The 17,259-nt window shown below is 42.6% G+C and overlaps 1 long non-coding RNA gene across 1 annotated transcript in view; it reads right to left on the bottom strand.

Moving 5' to 3' along the window:
- Window positions 1-11,733: 11,733 nt before the first annotated feature.
- The window catches only part of LOC109488986, a 39,861-nt gene continuing 34,335 nt past the window's right edge, over window positions 11,734-17,259 (bottom strand). Inside the window, exons 4-5 of the long non-coding RNA XR_004628190.1 lie at window positions 13,985-14,183; window positions 11,734-13,667 (exon numbers count right to left, since the gene is read on the bottom strand). This is a non-coding gene — a long non-coding RNA (uncharacterized LOC109488986). The remainder of the gene's footprint in view (window positions 13,668-13,984; window positions 14,184-17,259) is intronic.

Genomic DNA, 17,259 nt, shown 5'->3' with positions numbered 1-17,259 from the left:
GGCGCAGCCTCGCGGGCACCCGGCGGCCCCGGGCCGGGGACTCGGGCCGGCTCCGCAGGCGCCCGGAGCGCGGCGGCGTGGGGCGACGGGAGGCTGCACTTTCCCCTCGTGCCTCGTCTCCTTGCCAACCGTCCGTTCGCGTGTTTGTTTTCACGTCTAAAACGAACGATACAAAGGTGGAAAACGAGTCTGACGAGCAGACAAAAGAGGGAGAAGGGCTGGGGAACAAAGTTGTCTGTTGGCCTCAAAGGTTCGGAGGAGCCGACGGAGAAAGAAAATATTTGGGCAGTCTCTGCAAAAGCACTGCCTCTCCCAGGAGTTATGTAATTTTTCAGAATGTTAGCCTCTCTGCCTTGATTTTGGGCCATCAGCGTAATTCCCACAACTTCTTCAAACTGCGAAATTAGGAAAGAGTTTAAGGGAAGGTTAGCCGCATTCAGGGAGTGCTGTTCCCTGTACACAGCAAGTACTCAATAAGTGCTGAGGCTGACTGCACCTGTCCCAAAGATAATGTTTATGTAACTATTTTCTAAGGCACCTTATGTATTCGTGTAGGCTTATCAATGAACACGCAGAAGCATTCCCAAAGGAGCATTTTTCTTACAATGCTCTTGTCTGTCCTCTCTCCAAAGGTAAAGTCTTCAAATGAGTAGACTGGTGTGTTATTCTCCAGCTTGCACATGGAAGTATAACTGTTTGGTGCCATAATAGTGACAGCTGAAGTTTATTTCGTGTCTTCATAAATCTATATGACGCCTTTCATCATATTTCAGAGGTTAATGTGCACAATTAGCCCTCTTGATATGAGTTCATTTCTAAGCAATGTGAAACAAAACTAAAAGGAAATACGTATATTTAATAAACATAAGATCAATAGTAATGTAAATTAGCCGAATCTAATCTTAGAGCAGAAATGTTTCAGACTTTTTTCTTTTAATAATACTCTTTTGTCACTTTATGATGTTTTAAATGTCTTTATTGTTAATTTATCACTTAGTAACCTTCTGAATATCTTCAAGCAGGTCTTCTTAACCTAAGCAATGCCTCACTTGTACTAGTGTGGAACTCGTTTTCATGGAGAGAAAGCATTTGAAACTGGAACTTTCAAGAGTCACACCAGCTGAAATAATATATATGATTTTAGTAGAACATGGTTTTCTAAAATCATTTCATTCTTCAGCTTTTTATAAAGATTATTTTAACTGCAGTGGTTATTTTTATTTGCTTGAGCAAGAGCAAATATGTTAATGACTAAATAGAAAAGGATAGGAGGGAAAAACTGGTGACTAATTGGTGGGGGAGGGGAATCAGGTGCACACCCAAGGGTCATTATAGAGTGTACAAACAACAAATTGCAATTCTATGCAAACAACTGGAAAACAGGGGTTATAGCATTGTGTGTAAGAGAGAATAACAGAACTGTAAGATGAATTCATGCCAAATCATTCATCAGTTTTTGCCAAGAGAATACTACATCTTTGTTAGTGTGCCTTTTTGACATTTTCTCCTGGATTTTCTCCCTTTATGCATTCAAATACATACTAATTATACGCAGTACAACACAAAAGTTGAATTTTTAAAGTTTTTCATATGCAAATATAAATATATGTCTGTTTTGTGTGTGTACACATATATTCTAAAATCAATTATATATTTATGCTTTTAGACATTTAGACTCAAACTAAATATATACATATAATCACAACAAAGCATTTTTCCAAACTGATGAAATCTGTCAAAGTCAATTTAAACAGGTGTAGCTATATTTTGTGGCTTATTTTCACAACTAATCCTGAAAGGGAAAATGAGTCACCAAGTTCAGCTCTGGACCTTTTCTTAAAAATATTTTTTGTATACAAAAATCAGGGAGCTAAAAAAAAAAAAAAAATTAGGTATAAAAAGTCAAAATCTCTTTTAATCCCATTTGTTTCAGCAAGTCAACTAGAAGATTGGAACCAAGAGGCTATGAAATCGAGGCCCCCAGCACAATGAAATCAGCCTGCTATAAAAGGCGACACATGCCAGTTTCTCCTCCCCAATGGCAGATGCCACACCCTAAAGCAGACAGAAGGCACTGCAGTGTGTAGGAGAAGCACAACACAAAGCCGGCAGGACTTGGTGTTGTCTTTTAAACCACAGAGGATGCTAAAATACCTTCTTTAAAGCATCCTTGCTGAAGACAAGTAGCAGGCTCCTATTCATTCAGCTTACAGTTTTTAAACACCTTCTCAAGAAAACAAAATAAAAGCCTCTTAGAGTTTCATGTAAAAAGCCATGACTTAATAGACAAAAACAGCAATTGTCAGGGGTCCGTTCGAAAGTGATGAAACAGGTCCCCATTTCACGAAAGCACAACTTGAACCATAGATGATAATTCTCTCGTAGCCACTTGCCTCAATTATCCTACATGGTAACGCTACGTGATCGTTTCCTTTTGATGAAATAAGGTAGTAGAAATTAACAGGTACATTTTTTCCTAATGAAGTCCTTATTTTTACACCTCTTGCCTAATTTCAAACAACGACCACTTTAATAAGTCACTCGAGCCACAGAGAGCAACGGAGGTGAAGGTCTGCAAGCTGGGGAATGGCCACCCTGCCCCTGCAGCCAACCTCCCACCCACAGGTTGCCCTGCGCTCTCGTGTTTAGCCAGAAGATTACCCATTATTTTCTTAAACACTCCTTTTTGGCTACAAAAAGGATTGGTTTGTTTGGGGTTTTTTTGGGGGGGGGGGTTTACTATATGAAAATACTAATATTTAAATATTGCTCCTTTTGAAGAAGTTTTAGGGCCCCAAATAAAAGACTCTTCAACTTGCCCACTTAAAGAGGATTGAGCCAGATGGTAGTTGAAGAATGCCACAGCTCTGTTCTTTTTGCCTCATCGTAGCCCATCATTCTGTTTGCTTTCAGATTAGTCCCCTTTAACTCTTCTGGTTATTTATTCGATAACTGAAACTATCACGATTCACAAACCATCATATTTCTCAGTATTCTTTATGTAATTTGGAAGCAATTTAGAATAAAGCCCTGTCAAGGTTTTACAAATAAGAACTATTAAAGAATAAGGCTTTGGATACTTGCTTTCCTTTTAGATTTATGAGAAATGCGATGAATGGAGCTAATGGGATTTCCCTACTGATCTTGGGCAGGGACTTTAAAAAGCACTAAACAATTGTCCTTTTCACTTCTCTGATTTAGACGTAAGCAGTGAATAACTGAGTAAATGCAAGATATGGGACATAGCATTTGATTTGAAACAACTATGCAAATTAACAATGGTCCATAAGTTTAGCAGGCAAACAATTAGGTGGGATTTGAAAAAAAATCTAGGCAAAAATAATTTAAATAAATTTGGGGACTCTGACAAATAGTAGCACTATTGTACTTAGTAATAATCCTATAGCATGGATAATCAACCTGGATGGGAATAAATTTCACTTATTTATCTAACAAATTTATCTCGAATATACTTTGTGACATGCTTTAGAATAAAAAGATAATTATTATCTTGGTCCTGTCCTCAACAGGGGAGATAAACAATTACCTTAAAACATACTCAGGGCTGCCCTGAAACGTCACAGAGGGTTTGACCAATAAAGAAGCAAGCTCAGACTTCCCCGCCCAACAACGTGCCCTGCAGCTCTGCCTTTTTGGCAGCCGCCGGCCGGCACCGCGCCCTGATCCTCAGTCTGGCACAGCTGGGACATGACACTGGGAACCCACCACTTTTGAGGCTACATTTCCAGAACCTTAAGTCAAATTTACCATTAGGCTACTACAATTTCTCTCAGGGGTCCCTAGAAACATAGTAACATCAGTGAAATATATGAAGAAACACCTCATTAAATTTTAGAACACTGTACTTCTTATATGTGACCATCCACATTTTGAATGGTGTGTAATAAATATATTTTATTACAGCCTAGTTTAGAAATTTTCTATAACTTTTAGATAAATATGTGTGTGATGTCATTTCTTTCCTTTTATTCCCATCAAAATCTCTTCCTGGGCACCTACAGGTGCATTGCAGTACTCTCTCCCACGGTTATGTCATGTCATATAATCATCTGTATGGCTTCTATCACTGGTAACCCTGCTGTGTGGATAAAGACACTTCATAGATAGCTCCCTCTAGCTCTTCATCAGTAACTACTTGGGAAGGGAACCTACTTGAGGTCATGTATAATAATCAAGAATACAAAGGGAAGTCATTTGGAGAGCAAAACACCTCAACTTTCTGGAAAGATTTGAGTGACTTATCTGAGGCCCTTCTGTGTCTTTCTCATGTGACTAATTGCTTCATAGTACACATGAACTTCTAAACTAAGACTACTCTTAGTTTAGAAGTTCTAAACTAAGACTACTCTTCAAGCACAATAAATTCCAAACAATTCTTGTACATTAATGTAGCGCATGTGTGATTTTTTGAAGATTGTATGTATGTATGTATGTATGTATGTATTTGAGAGAGAGCAGCGGTAGGGGGTCAAGGGAGAGGCAAGGACAAGCAAACTCCTCACTGAGCCCAGAGCCCCATGCGGGCTGGATCCTGCAACCTGGAGATCATGACCTGAGCAAAAACCAAGAGTCGGACACTCAGCTGACGGAGCCAGCCCGGCGCTGCAGTGCACACGTGATTTTTATTTTACCCTGCTTGTAGTCAGTTGCTTTGTCCCTAATCCATTAAGAAAATCAGTGGGTAACTTTAAGGGTAAATTACTGACAGTGGCCTGATGGTTCTGGTAAGGGACAAAGGACTTGATTATGTGCTTTCTTTCACAAAATGACAGCTTCATTGAGAAATTTCCTTATCAATGCCTTCCTCTAAAAACATCCAAGTTGTTATGCATAAATCTTTTTTTTTTTTTCCTCTTCCTAACTTAAAGGAAATGTTCACGTTGTGGCAGGTTGCTGTAGGCCTTCAAATTCAATGGGCTATCCTTGGTATCTTCTCTCACCCTCAGATATCTCCTTTCTCAAGCCGCACTTCTCTCTGGTGCTGGCGACCTGCTTTCTTTTTTTTTTTTTTTTTTTTTTTTTTTAAATTTTTTTTTTTATTCAACAGAGATAGAGATAGCCAGCGAGAGAGGGAACACAAGCAGGGGGAGTGGGAGAGGAAGAAGCAGGCTCACAGCAGAAGAGCCCGACGTGGGGCTCTATCCCACAATGCCGGGATCACGCCCTGAGCCGAAGGCAGACGCCCAACCGCTATGCCACCCAGGCGCCCCTGGCGACCTGCTTTCTTGAGGACCCTGTGTGTGAAAAGTTTTCCCTCCCAAAGCATAACTCACAAGGAGCAGCTGGGAGGGTGGCCTCTTGGCTCAGCCCCTTTCATTCAGTTAGGAACTCCCGAGTTACCACTCCGCACCAGCCCAGTGCTAAGCTCTGTGGCCATCACAGTGGAGTGGGGTGCAGGGAAAGAAAGGGGCAACTTAGCACACTGAGTGAACCTGCTAGACAAAAGATCACACTAATAAATGTATAATTGCACAGAGATAACATGCTTTGAAGAGACAGGGTTCTAGGAGGACAGTGAATGAAGAAGCCTGACCTAGGCAGGGGAAGTATGGCTTGGACTGAAAACTGCAGAGTGGGAGAAAACCAGAGAAAGAAGGAAAAGGACATCCCAGATGGCAGGAGGCCAGTGGGGTAGACAGCATAGTGGGGCAGGCATGCCAGGAGCGGCTGCAGAGGTGGGGGCTTCCATGCTGGCTCCGGCAGCCGATTCAGTCAGGGCTGGGATTCCAAGAGCAGTGATAAGTACCTGTTGCATGTGAGCAGGGGGCTGACATGACTGCACCTGGGTTGTCAGAGAACCCACTGGCTGCTGCGAAGAGGGGGAGCCAGAGCAGATGGGAAGTAGATGGGGGACTGTCTTAGGGGTCCAGGCTCATCTCTCAGGCCAGGGAGACCTGACCACCTCCATTTCTTAAGGCTCCCAGTGAATGATGATATAAAGAAACACTAAGGATCATAAAAATGCGTTTATTAATGTTTACATTTTTTAAATGTAATGTATTCAGCCTCAAAAACACACTGCAACACAGGTGTGCTTTTTACACTTAGAATAATTCTAGGACTCTTGTAAGTAATTCATAGTACCCTACAGCTGAGTGATCTGTTAATAGATCACAAGTTTAAAAACAATATGATGAAACTCTTTTCATCTAGCCATTGTATCTCTAGGAATAAATGTATAACCCTTACTTGGTGACAACACGAAAGGCTAAATTGGAGACTCTGTAAATGGCTCCCTGAGTTATCTGTCAGGATGAAGCATAGTCCAAGTGAGAGATGAGAGATGGAGAAGTTGGATGAGGACAGGAGGGCCCATGGCGATGGAGATAAGTGAACTGACCCCAAAGAGTCCCCCCACTTAAGAATGTGCAGATTGTTCACTGCTCAAGGGCTCCCAGCCAAGGAGATGAGTGGGAGCTGCAATCCAGCCAGAGCCTTACTTGCCACTCATTGAGTCCTGGCACAGGACTGAGTCCACTAGAGGATGGGATGTCTTTTTCCAATTTACACGCAGCATAAATGCATGCCTGCAGTGACCATCCGTGGAGCAGCTGGTGAGGAGAGGCATGGGAAGACTTGTTAACAGTTAAGATGTGCTCATGAGGCGATGGAAGGATCAGGACCTTACCTCTCGCTTCTTTTTCCTCCCCCACCCCTTCCCGGCCCAATGTATGAAGCAGCTGGAAACTCCAGCTTGTATCCCCACCATCCAGTCCCCTCCTCCTGTCTCTCTATCCTACCCTAGTTTTCTCTGTACCGCTCCCTGCCGCCCTACCCCTCCACTGCTCAGATAAGCCGACCTTGCTCATCATAGAATCTCAGACCTAAAGACAGCTCGGAGGGTTAAAAAGCTGAAAACAACTCAGATCCATACAGGGCAAACATTTTGTGACCTGGGAGCCTTCTCTCTTATGTAGGAATTTGTGAGGTTGAGATGAGCCCTTGAAAACTCTTTGAAACACATGCACAGGTGAGTCTAGACAACAGCCCGCAGGCGTTGCCATGCTTGTTGCCCCCAATCTAAAGGACGTCTCCGAGCAGTGTGACTGCTTGTCCCCTGGAATTATGCAGTGTGGCTCCCCTGACGCTCTCTATTTGCCAGAGGCCAGAGCTATCATTTGTAGTCCCCGAAGAAGGCAGAATCCTAGGTTGGGAAATGACCGGGCCCAGGCAGTGTCCTTGTTTAGCAGTGATACGGCTTTCTGCCACCTTTCCACAACTGCAAACTTTGGGGCAAACCACCTCAAGTATCTGGAGGAGGAAAAGGAGAGGCAAGCCCTGGCGATAGGGCAGTGTTTGGAGCACGCAGCACACCTTCCCTTCTTCTCACTCACTTCCCTATCTAAGGATAGGGCATCAATCTAGAAAAGGGAAAACCTTAGGCAGAAATAGTTGTATTTAAATCAACACACCAGGCCACTTCTAAGCTGCTTTGAGTTTTATAGCTATGATTACTAAACATGTATTGTGTCTATCCTGGGCCCCACAAAGGGGCACATAGCTATGGCAGAGAAGCAAATTGCCTAAGCTAACATTTGTTCTCTTTACCCTTAGTAGCTGAAGCCCCGGTTTTTAACTAGACACATGACCACCTGTTAAAAAAAAAAAAGTCTACATTTCCCAGGTCCCTGGGAGATAGGGGTGTCGGGGTGCTTAAGGGGAGCTGTGCTGCTGGCTTAGTTACTATCTGCCTTCAGACTTGGTTTATGAGAGAGAAAAACGTCTTTCTTGTTCAAAATACTGATTTTTTTTTTTTGCTTTGTTTGGGTCTTTCTCTTTTTTTCTCCTCTTTTTTTTTTAAGTAGGAAACAAAATCTAAACCTGATACAGTGATATGATTTCTCATATAATTCTCACAACACTTTGAGAGTTTAGTAAACCACACAAACCTCAATTTCATCCTGTAGAAAACACAGAAAATAACAGGACCTCCTTCACTGGGCTTCTGGGGATTAAATAATCCTTGCAAAGCCCTGAGCACAGTGCCTGGCACAAGGAAAGGAGTGTCTAATATTATTATTACTTTATTAAGCCCCTTCTCTCCCTCTAGCTGGGTTATCAATTCCTTAAGGATGAAGAGTCCCCAACTTCAAGTTTCTCTTCTATCTTCCACCCAACTCAGAACAGTCCTGGACCCACAGTGGGCTCTTAGCACTTAATTGTCAAAAGAACTTTGTAGCTGAACACAAACGTCCCAGTAAAATTATTCACATGCATTTTCAAATTAATTGTTTCTTTCAATCCAGAGAACTGATGTAGCTTAAGGAACAGTACCTTTATGTGGCTAGCTAGTCATTTTATTTTATTTTTTTTTAAAGAGTTTTTAAAAATTTATTTGACAGAGAGACAGCCAGCGAGAGAGGGAACACAAGCAGGGGGAGTGGGAGAGGAAGAAGCAGGCTCCCAGCAGAGCAGGGAGCCCGACAGGGGGCTCGATCCCAGAGTCCTGGGATCAAGCCCTGAGCTGAAGGCAGACACAACGACCGAGCCACCCAGGCGCCCCTAGCTAGTCATTTTAAAATAAAGAAAGAACTCCTAACTTTTTCTTCTCCTTTTTTTTTTTTTAATTTGTTTCAAAGATGTAGGAAATTTTTCTTAAAAGGTCAGATTGACCTATTATGGTAATATAAATTGTAGCTATATTCAGAGGGCTACCACTCTGAGAAACTGATTTCCCATCTTCCTCTCTAGGTAAGAGTTTATTATCCTTGCAGGCTTAAGGGGTGTCACGTGAGCACGAGACTGTAACTGGAGAGAGTTGCCTTGAGTATGTTTAACGCTTGAGCCCATCACAGTAAGTCTCAGTCTGTAGTTTAGCGTGGCCCTTGTTTATAAACAACATGATTATTAGCCCGATTCTGTGAGATTGGTTTCCCACTGACCCCAACAGAAACAATGCAAATATTCACCCTTTTTAAAAGCATAGTAAAACTCCTGTGGTTTTTGAAGCCAGACCAAGAACACATGTAGAAAAGCCCATGGATTATTTTAAGTGAACTTATTTTTTTAATCTCATTAGCTTTGCACCATATGCTGTTTATTTTTTATATCCTGCATAGGCTGAAAAATGAAAATAGAGCAGGCCACCGTGCTTCATTTGGGGCATATCATTAACGAGGATGACACACACAAACTGGGAAGTTCAGAGAAAAACAAAGACAATTAAGACGACTTTAAGATGACTTGAAAGATTTTTAAAGCTCTATATGTTCCTTAACTAAGCAACCCAGGAGGCAAGCGGGAAAACTGCCTCCCACCACATGAAAAGAGTGTTACCTCTGGCAGCTTCCTGAGCTGGAGAAAGAAACTGGACTCACATCCCACTTCCACATTTATGGGCTGTGCAAGTTTTGGCAGTTAATTTTTGGGTAACAGAATATGCGTGAAACACTACCTACCTTGCATGCTTTTATTTGGGGGGGGGGGCGTTGGGTAAGAATTAAATGAGAGTATATATAAAGTATTTGACATACTGTCTGGAATTAAATAGGTAAGTAGGTGTGTGTGTGTGCATTTAATCTCTACATGGAATAGGTATCTGTCATATGACTTCAGGAAAACTATTCTAGTCCATTCGATCCCAAACATTTCTTCTTCTACTTAATTAACATTTCTCCATTAAAGATGTCTGGATTTATTCTTTTCTTTAAAGGCTCTGAGCCCTATCAAAATACAAATGTTTCTACCACATAATAGCAGAAGCTTCTATCGGTCATTCACACCATATCACGAATATATTTTGGACCCGTTCCTGAAGGCCTGCCTTGACGCAGAAGAGGAGGAGGGGAGAACGAAGTGAATGGGACCAGAGAGAGGATGAGCTGAAGCAGGACCGACTGCAGTGAACGGGAAGGCCGCGAGGCTGGGGATAAACTCTGTTCACTGCATGCCACCCCCGCATACACAGCCTCACCTATTCACAAGCTAAACGTATGGAAAGGAAAACACATTGAAAAGGTTTTCTTTCCATCCTGACAGTTCAGGCTTCTGGGTCCTCGACCCATTTCCTACAGGCTGGAATCCCAGGATTTGTCATCACTAGCCCTGTTACAGTTGATCCTTGGTAGATGAAACTAGGCAGGGACTAGAGGAGGGAGAGGAAGGAACATTCAGGCTGGGGGTGCTTTTCCAGCCCAATCATTCCATGATTCTGTGGCTAGCTAGGGCAGTGCGTGGCGTGAAGCATTTTTACTTTGGGTGTGACAATGAAGCACTGAGAACCTCTCCACTACTGAAGAAGAATGCTGGTACTGAGGCTGGAGGGAGGGGAAATGTGAAGGGGGCTGCTGGCCTCCATAACCCCTACCCTGCCTGTGGGTCCCTGTGGTACCCTTTGGTCGCAATGACAAAGAATGAGGGGTGCATGGCATTGAGAATGTGCCTCATCCAGGGTGAATGCCATGGAGAAGAGGACGAAGAAGAAAGAAACTGGGGTGGAAGGAAAAGAGGGAGGAGAACAATAGGGAGACTTCTAGAGACAGCCAGACACACTGTTACTAGAAACCTCACTAGGTCTGGAGAAAACAATGTTGCAAATTGTAGTTTATCCTTTGACACATTTATCTTAACTAGGCTAGACCATCTTACCAACATAAGATAATCATGGAAGTCAGAAAAATTGTAGGTTCAAGGTTAAAACTTTAGAATGACCTTCCTTGCTGGCCTTCCATGGATAAACTCTCTGAACAGTTGATCTGCCTATCTCCATTTTATGTCATAAATCCTGCCACATTTTGTTTTTTAATGTCACCTGGCCACTGGAAAAGGTCACCTATGATTTCTCACGACCATTCTTCATCTAGGAAATTCCAATGAGTTTTTTCTTGACTTTCCTCTGCTTCAGTGTTTTGGAAATACATACTGAAATCAGAACAGGGTGTCCTGTGATTTTCATTCTACACCTATTTATTGGTGCCAGGGTGAGAGGTCTATTTAGATCAGCTAAGCTCTTCTAAGTACCTAGCAGGAAAAATAAAAACAAAAACCACCTCAGGGCTGTGGGTGGGATGGGAGTTTCATGGACACAAGATAGTCTTCTGCCCCCAAAGCAGTACATTCAGGCAGACACTTCACCTTCCTTCTTTGCAAAAAGAGGCAAGCGAACCAGTGGGTGGCCACTCTGATGACTCTTTGAAGCTCGGAATTAGCTTTCTCTTCCTCTGACCTCCCTGAGACCATTCTAGCCCAAAGCTTCTCCATGCTCTCTCTCCTTCACCAGGTTCTCTTCGTCTTGGCCACCAGCCCCCCACTCCTGAGGATGCTCCCACTCCTCTGCAGGGCCCACTCCCTGTGGCCAGCCAGGTTATCATGGTGACCCTGGGGACAGCCCTGCCTGGTCACAATGGTGCCCTCTCTGCCCTGACCCACGTTCGCTGGTTCCCCTCACTGTGCCTTTGTGCAGCCATTCCTTGAACATCCAGCCCCTTCCTCCAGCATCTGGCCCCCTCCATGTCTCATTCCTGGCCCCACTGGGCTCTCTCTAATTCCTCTCTGCCTTTGCATTTGCTACTTTCTGGGCTCTTTCCCACTGCTTCGTCAAAAGCTACTGTCTTTTATTTTTTTTTTTTAAGATTTTATTTATTTATTTGACAGAGATAGAGACAGCCAGCCAGAGAGGGAACACAAGCAGGGGGAGTGGGAGAGGAAGAGGCAGGCTCATAGCAGAGGAGCCTGATGGGGCTCGATCCCATAACGCCGGGATCACGCCCTGAGCCGAAGGCAGAAGCTTAACCGCTGTGCCACCCAGGCGCCCCAAAAGCTACTGTCTTTTAAAATTCAGCTCAATGTCACTCCCTTTGTAAGCCTTCCTGGCCCCAGTTTTCACACCCATAGTAGAATAAACACCTCTTGAGCTATAAACCCATTCGTGGACATCACTCCTTCAGCCCTTAGTATGTCGTAAATGTTTGTGAATGTTCGTGTCTCCACCCCTAGACTGAGTGCTCCAGGAGGGCACCCCACAGTTCTGTGTATCCAGGGCCCAAGGTAGGTCCCGGTCCTCCAATTAGCATTAGTCGAATGAATTACCTTTGCAACCAGTCAGAGTGATAACAGGGTAATGGCCTCTTCCCCCAAAGATGGTACAAACGTGACTGATCCATTAGAGCTCCTCTGATGCTTCCTGAACAGCCACAAAGTCCCTCTGCATGAGAGTGTATCCTTAGTAATCAATCCATTATTCCAAGGAAATCAAGCAGAGTCCTTCTCATGGCAGGACATGAGCCACGATTTCAGAAGCTCACCTGATAGAACGAACCATATTGTTGCAAAGCAAGCGCCAGCCACTCTGTTCATCTGAACGCACTTCGTGGTGGTTGGTATAGAAACGAGAAAGTGAGACGGCCTCCCTCCCGCAACAGGCGGTGAGTGCATCCACATTCTGCTCTTGGAGCTAGAGAACATTCCTCAGCGTGACCTCCTTCGGGGCCGCTACTTAGCACATGGGGAATCTTGCCTTTAGACGTTATAAAAGAAAAGTCCTCCACTCCGTGTAACAAGACTCAAAGAGTTAGCACCCGCGATCATGGATGCTTCAGTGATTTTCAGCTATCAGTGTGGGGGAAGACGTCTGGAACGACACGGTGGAAATAAGATTTTTGTGGAGAGAAACATCCACGTAACTTTAAACTAGGAAAGACTTTGTGGCCACCCTATAGACGTACAATTATTTTTTAAGATGGACTGTTGCCAAATCTTTCTTCCTACACTTTTAAAGTGCTTGAGATTATTAAAGTTATTACATATAGTTATTCACTATTTCTTTGTACTACAAAAAATTAGCACGACTGATCTAAAACTAGGCTCATCATAGCTGAGTTGAGATATATTTTCCAGATACTTTGGTTTGGCTTCTCTTTTGTTTTTCTTCATTTGAGAACAAGATGCTAAGTATCAGGTGGCCTGCAATCCTGGCGTTGTATTCTTCTGTTGGGATCTGATTTAATGTCTTTGTTTTGAATAGTTTTAAATTTACAAATTTTGGAATATACGTATATATATTTCATTTTCTCAGAAATGTGTTCATCTGGTTTCTGGCAGCCTGCCTATGAAACTTCCACAGTGAAGGTAGCTAAAAGTTGAGGAGCAGAAGGGAACAGAAACATTCTCTCAGGTGCACGGAGGCAGGAGCTCCGTGTTGTCGTCTGTGCACGTTGTGGACACTTCATGCTTCTCCAATGGTTTACTCAAAGCCATTTTTCATGATCTGAGTACACACGAAAAAGATGTAGCCTTCTAGATCAACACTTACTGAAAGCAAAATTTACTGAAAATAGCCTGAGCCACTCTTCCGCAGACTTGAGGCACTCTGGCTGGCTCTCGTGGGTATTCTTGTTCTGAGTCGGCTGGCTGTACTTCATGCAAGTCTTTACAAATTCTTTCCGTGGCATCCTACTTGTCATAGGCAATATTTGTGAGGCGGCGGCTAGTGGGCTGCTGGCGGTCAGGGAGTGGCCACAGAGACGTTCAGTCAAGGCCAGGAGGTCAGCCCCATGTCAGGGGGGGTACCCAGCACGTTGGATGCAGAAGCTGGAGGGTGCCAGGAGCCAGGATGTCAGTCAGGATTCTAAATTCTTCATCTTACCTCCACCAGCCAGTTTAATTCATTATATTGAGAATGTGTCAGGTTTTGGAATACATAACTCAGCCTGTATAACGAAACACAAACGATTTGGGCCTATGGTGTTTAAAGGAAAAAAAGAAGGAGGGAAGGAAGAAGGAATATTCCAAATAATGAAGCATTACTTAGTGGGGGTTTCTATAAAAGTACAATTCACCCTTCATTGGTCATCAAAATTACAACCTTCCCACCAGCTTGGTAACAATCTAAAAGTCTGACAACAAGCTCTGCGGGTGAGACTTGGGGGGGGGGGCAGGAATTCTCAGAGATTGCCAGGGTTAGAGAAAAATAGGAGTTCCTTTGGAAAGAGTTCATAAAAATGAACAAAATCATCAATGAACTTACCCTTTGACCAGCCACCGCACTTCTAAGCATCTATGCTGTAGGATACCTTATAGAAATACAGATGACATCCACCCAGGATCAGGTCTTGTGAACGTTGTTTGTATGAGCAAATGATTAGAAACAACCCAAGTATTCAGCACGAACAGGGCGTTTGTTCAAAATAACTCGGTACTGCCACACAGCAGAGTGCCATGCAGCCCTAAAAGATGACAAAGGTTTCCATCTTTTGGTGTAGAGAAATCTACAAGACATATTGCCAAGTTAAAAAACGAACAAACAAAACCCAAGATGTATATAGTGTGCTATCTTTTGTATAACGGGGGAGGGTTAAGAATATGGGTACATGGTTGTTTATATTTGTGAAAAGAAACACTGAAAGGATAACTAACTGTAGGGGGGGGTTATATGTAGGGGGAGGAGGAGGACGGAATGGAGAGGACAGTGGAAGCAAGACTTCCTGTGTATACCTGTCCATATAGTTTTGATTTTTGATTCAAAAGTGTACGTTCAAAAATAAGTAAAACCAAAGGTGAAAAATTCCATTCATCTTCCCCAGCAGGTGTAGCTCCCTCTGGCGTAAGGACCAATCATCAGCTAATTGGGGTGGGGGGGTGGGGTGGAGGTAGTAGATTTCAAGAGCTATGGCCAGGTGCTTTCGACGGGACATCAATTCCCCTTTGCGGCTGTCCTCCGGGTCTATGCTGGGCTTGCAGCTGAGATCAGTCAGCATTTTGCCCACCACATGCTAACCACATGCTTGTTTTGTTTTCCTGGGCCTGGGTTTTAGCCATTGAATCCTGCCTATTCTATTCTTATGAGTTGGGGGCTCCACTTTGCTCCTATCACTGAAGCAGTTCTATCCTTCCACCCTCCCTTAGCACTGGAGTCTGGTCTCTCAACTCGTGGATGACTGCTGTGGCCTTGGGACCCACTGACAACTGTATTTCCTGCTGCCTGCCTGTCTGGATTGTCAAATATGAGATTCCGTCTTATTGAACAGCCCCTGACACCTGACACCTACCACCCACCAGAAGTACTAGAGGAACTATAAAAATCTAAATTCTAAAGACTCTATCTAGTCCACATTTTAGGAAAGACCTGTGGCCACCAACCATGTCCTCTGGAGCCTGGGTGAAGCCCTAACTGCAGCACCTATCCTAATTTTCCAGGCTGAATTTGGTTCCGTAGCTTCTGCCCAAGTCAGCAGATGCGTCAAATTCCAGGGCAGGACACTGCCAGGCTGTTCTAGTCCAGTGTAATTAGGCCTTCCATGAACACCTAAACCATGACATAGGAGCAATTTCCTTCCTTCTCTCAGCTCAGGACTACCAATAATTTGGAATGGGAAATGCTAGATTTACAAAGAAACATAATTTATATTTGGTTAGACTTTATTAGGTTCCATTCTTTCTTCCATTTCTTTCTTTCTTCTTTCCTTTTATGAGAAAAACTAAAAAAAAAAAAAAATTCTAAGGTCTTGGGAAAGTTATAAGATTTACAAAAGAGATGTTTATATTCCACTGAAAGTCCATTTGGAGAAATAGTCTTACACATTCTGTTGCACTGGCAATCTTTTGTTCTATACAAAATTTGTTTAATTTTTTTTAAGATTTTATTTTATTCATTTTATTTGTTTATTTCATTTATTCACTTATTTTTTAAAAATTTTATTTATTTATTTGACAGAGAGGGAGAGAGAGAGCACAAGCAGGGGAAGGAGCAGAGGGAGAGGGAGAAGCAGGCTCCCGAATGAGCAGAGAGCCCGACATGGGGCTCCATCCCAGGAAGGACCCTGGGAATCATGACCTGAGTTGAAGGCAGATGCTTAACCAAATGAGCCACCCAGTGGTCCCTAAAGATTTTATTTTTAAAATAATCTCTACACCCAATGCAGGGCTTGAACCCACAACCCTGAAATCAAGGTAGTCACATGTTCTACCAACTGAGCTAACCAGGCACCTCCAGAATTTGTTTTTAATAAAATTTATTGTAAAGATTTTCTGAAGGAAGCAGGGACCATGAGGGATGTGTTCAGGTAAAATACTAGGTGATTTTTTATGTGACACTTGTGGGGAATAATTTAGATTTTTTTAAACCCTCAAATTAAAAATATTTCGATACATCCATATTGGCAAATCATTTAGACAAAAACATTATTGGAGCCTAAATAATTTAGAATTAATAATCATTTGAATAGGTACAAAACTAAAAGTAAATGTATTCATCAAAAAAGACTACCGAAAATCATCAGGCACAGACACACCCCACCAGCCTCCCTCAAACACACATACACACTCTCACACCCCAAGACACATCCCACATCCCCAGATATATACCCAGAAACAAACATACACAAATATCATTAGGAAAATGAAACCACAGACATTTCAAAAGTTCTCAGTCTAACAATCTCAAGGATACCTGAACTTAATAGTAACCAGTCAGTACAAGGATTGAAGAGCTGAGATGGGAGTGGAAAATATCTTCCTGTTCAGACGCATAAAACAACTAATATTTGTTTGTTATAGAACACAGGGCCTTTCTTGATACCATTTGTTGTTCCATTTATTGCATTTATCTGAAAAAATAAAACAGCATTAAAAATATTCAAGCTTTAGGGGCACCTGGCTGGTTTAGTCGGTGGAGCATGTGACTCTATACCTTGGGGTTGTGAGTTTAAGCCTTACATCAAATGTAGAGATTACTTAAAAATAAAATCTTTAAAAAATATATCCAAGGGGTACCTGGGTGGCTCAGCTGGTTAAGCAGGTCATGGTTTCAGGGTCATGGGATTGAGCCCCACATCAGGCTCCATGCTCAGTGCAGAGTCTGCTTCAGATTCTCTCTCTCCCTCTTCCCTTCCTCTCACTCATGCTCTCTCTTCTTTCTAAATAAAATTTTTATAAAAATGCACTAATAATATTCAAGCTTTAGACTAATTTAACTGCGTTTTCCTTATTTAATCTGAATTCTAAGTCATTAGAATGCATTCTAAAGTCAAATATACAATAATTTTAGAACTTGGTGTGACTTCCCCACATGCTTAACATAGATAGTTGAGAATAAAATAATTTTTGAACTGTATGGTAATATGATACCCCAACCCAATTTTCATTTCAAAATTGAAATCACTTTATAATATTTTCAAATAATAAATGTTTAACATAGTCATTGTATGAAGTCCAGGCAATAAAAGTAAGGCTTTACTAGAAAATCAAAATCACCTGTAATTCCACTCAATGGAGAATATTTATTTAAATGTGGATGTGGGGTAC

Source organism: Ailuropoda melanoleuca, chromosome 10 (assembly GCF_002007445.2).
Source record: "Ailuropoda melanoleuca isolate Jingjing chromosome 10, ASM200744v2, whole genome shotgun sequence".
Taxonomy (NCBI): domain Eukaryota; kingdom Metazoa; phylum Chordata; class Mammalia; order Carnivora; family Ursidae; genus Ailuropoda; species Ailuropoda melanoleuca.
The sequence above is the reverse complement of the archived record's forward strand: the minus strand, read 5'-3'. Positions and strand labels throughout refer to the sequence as shown.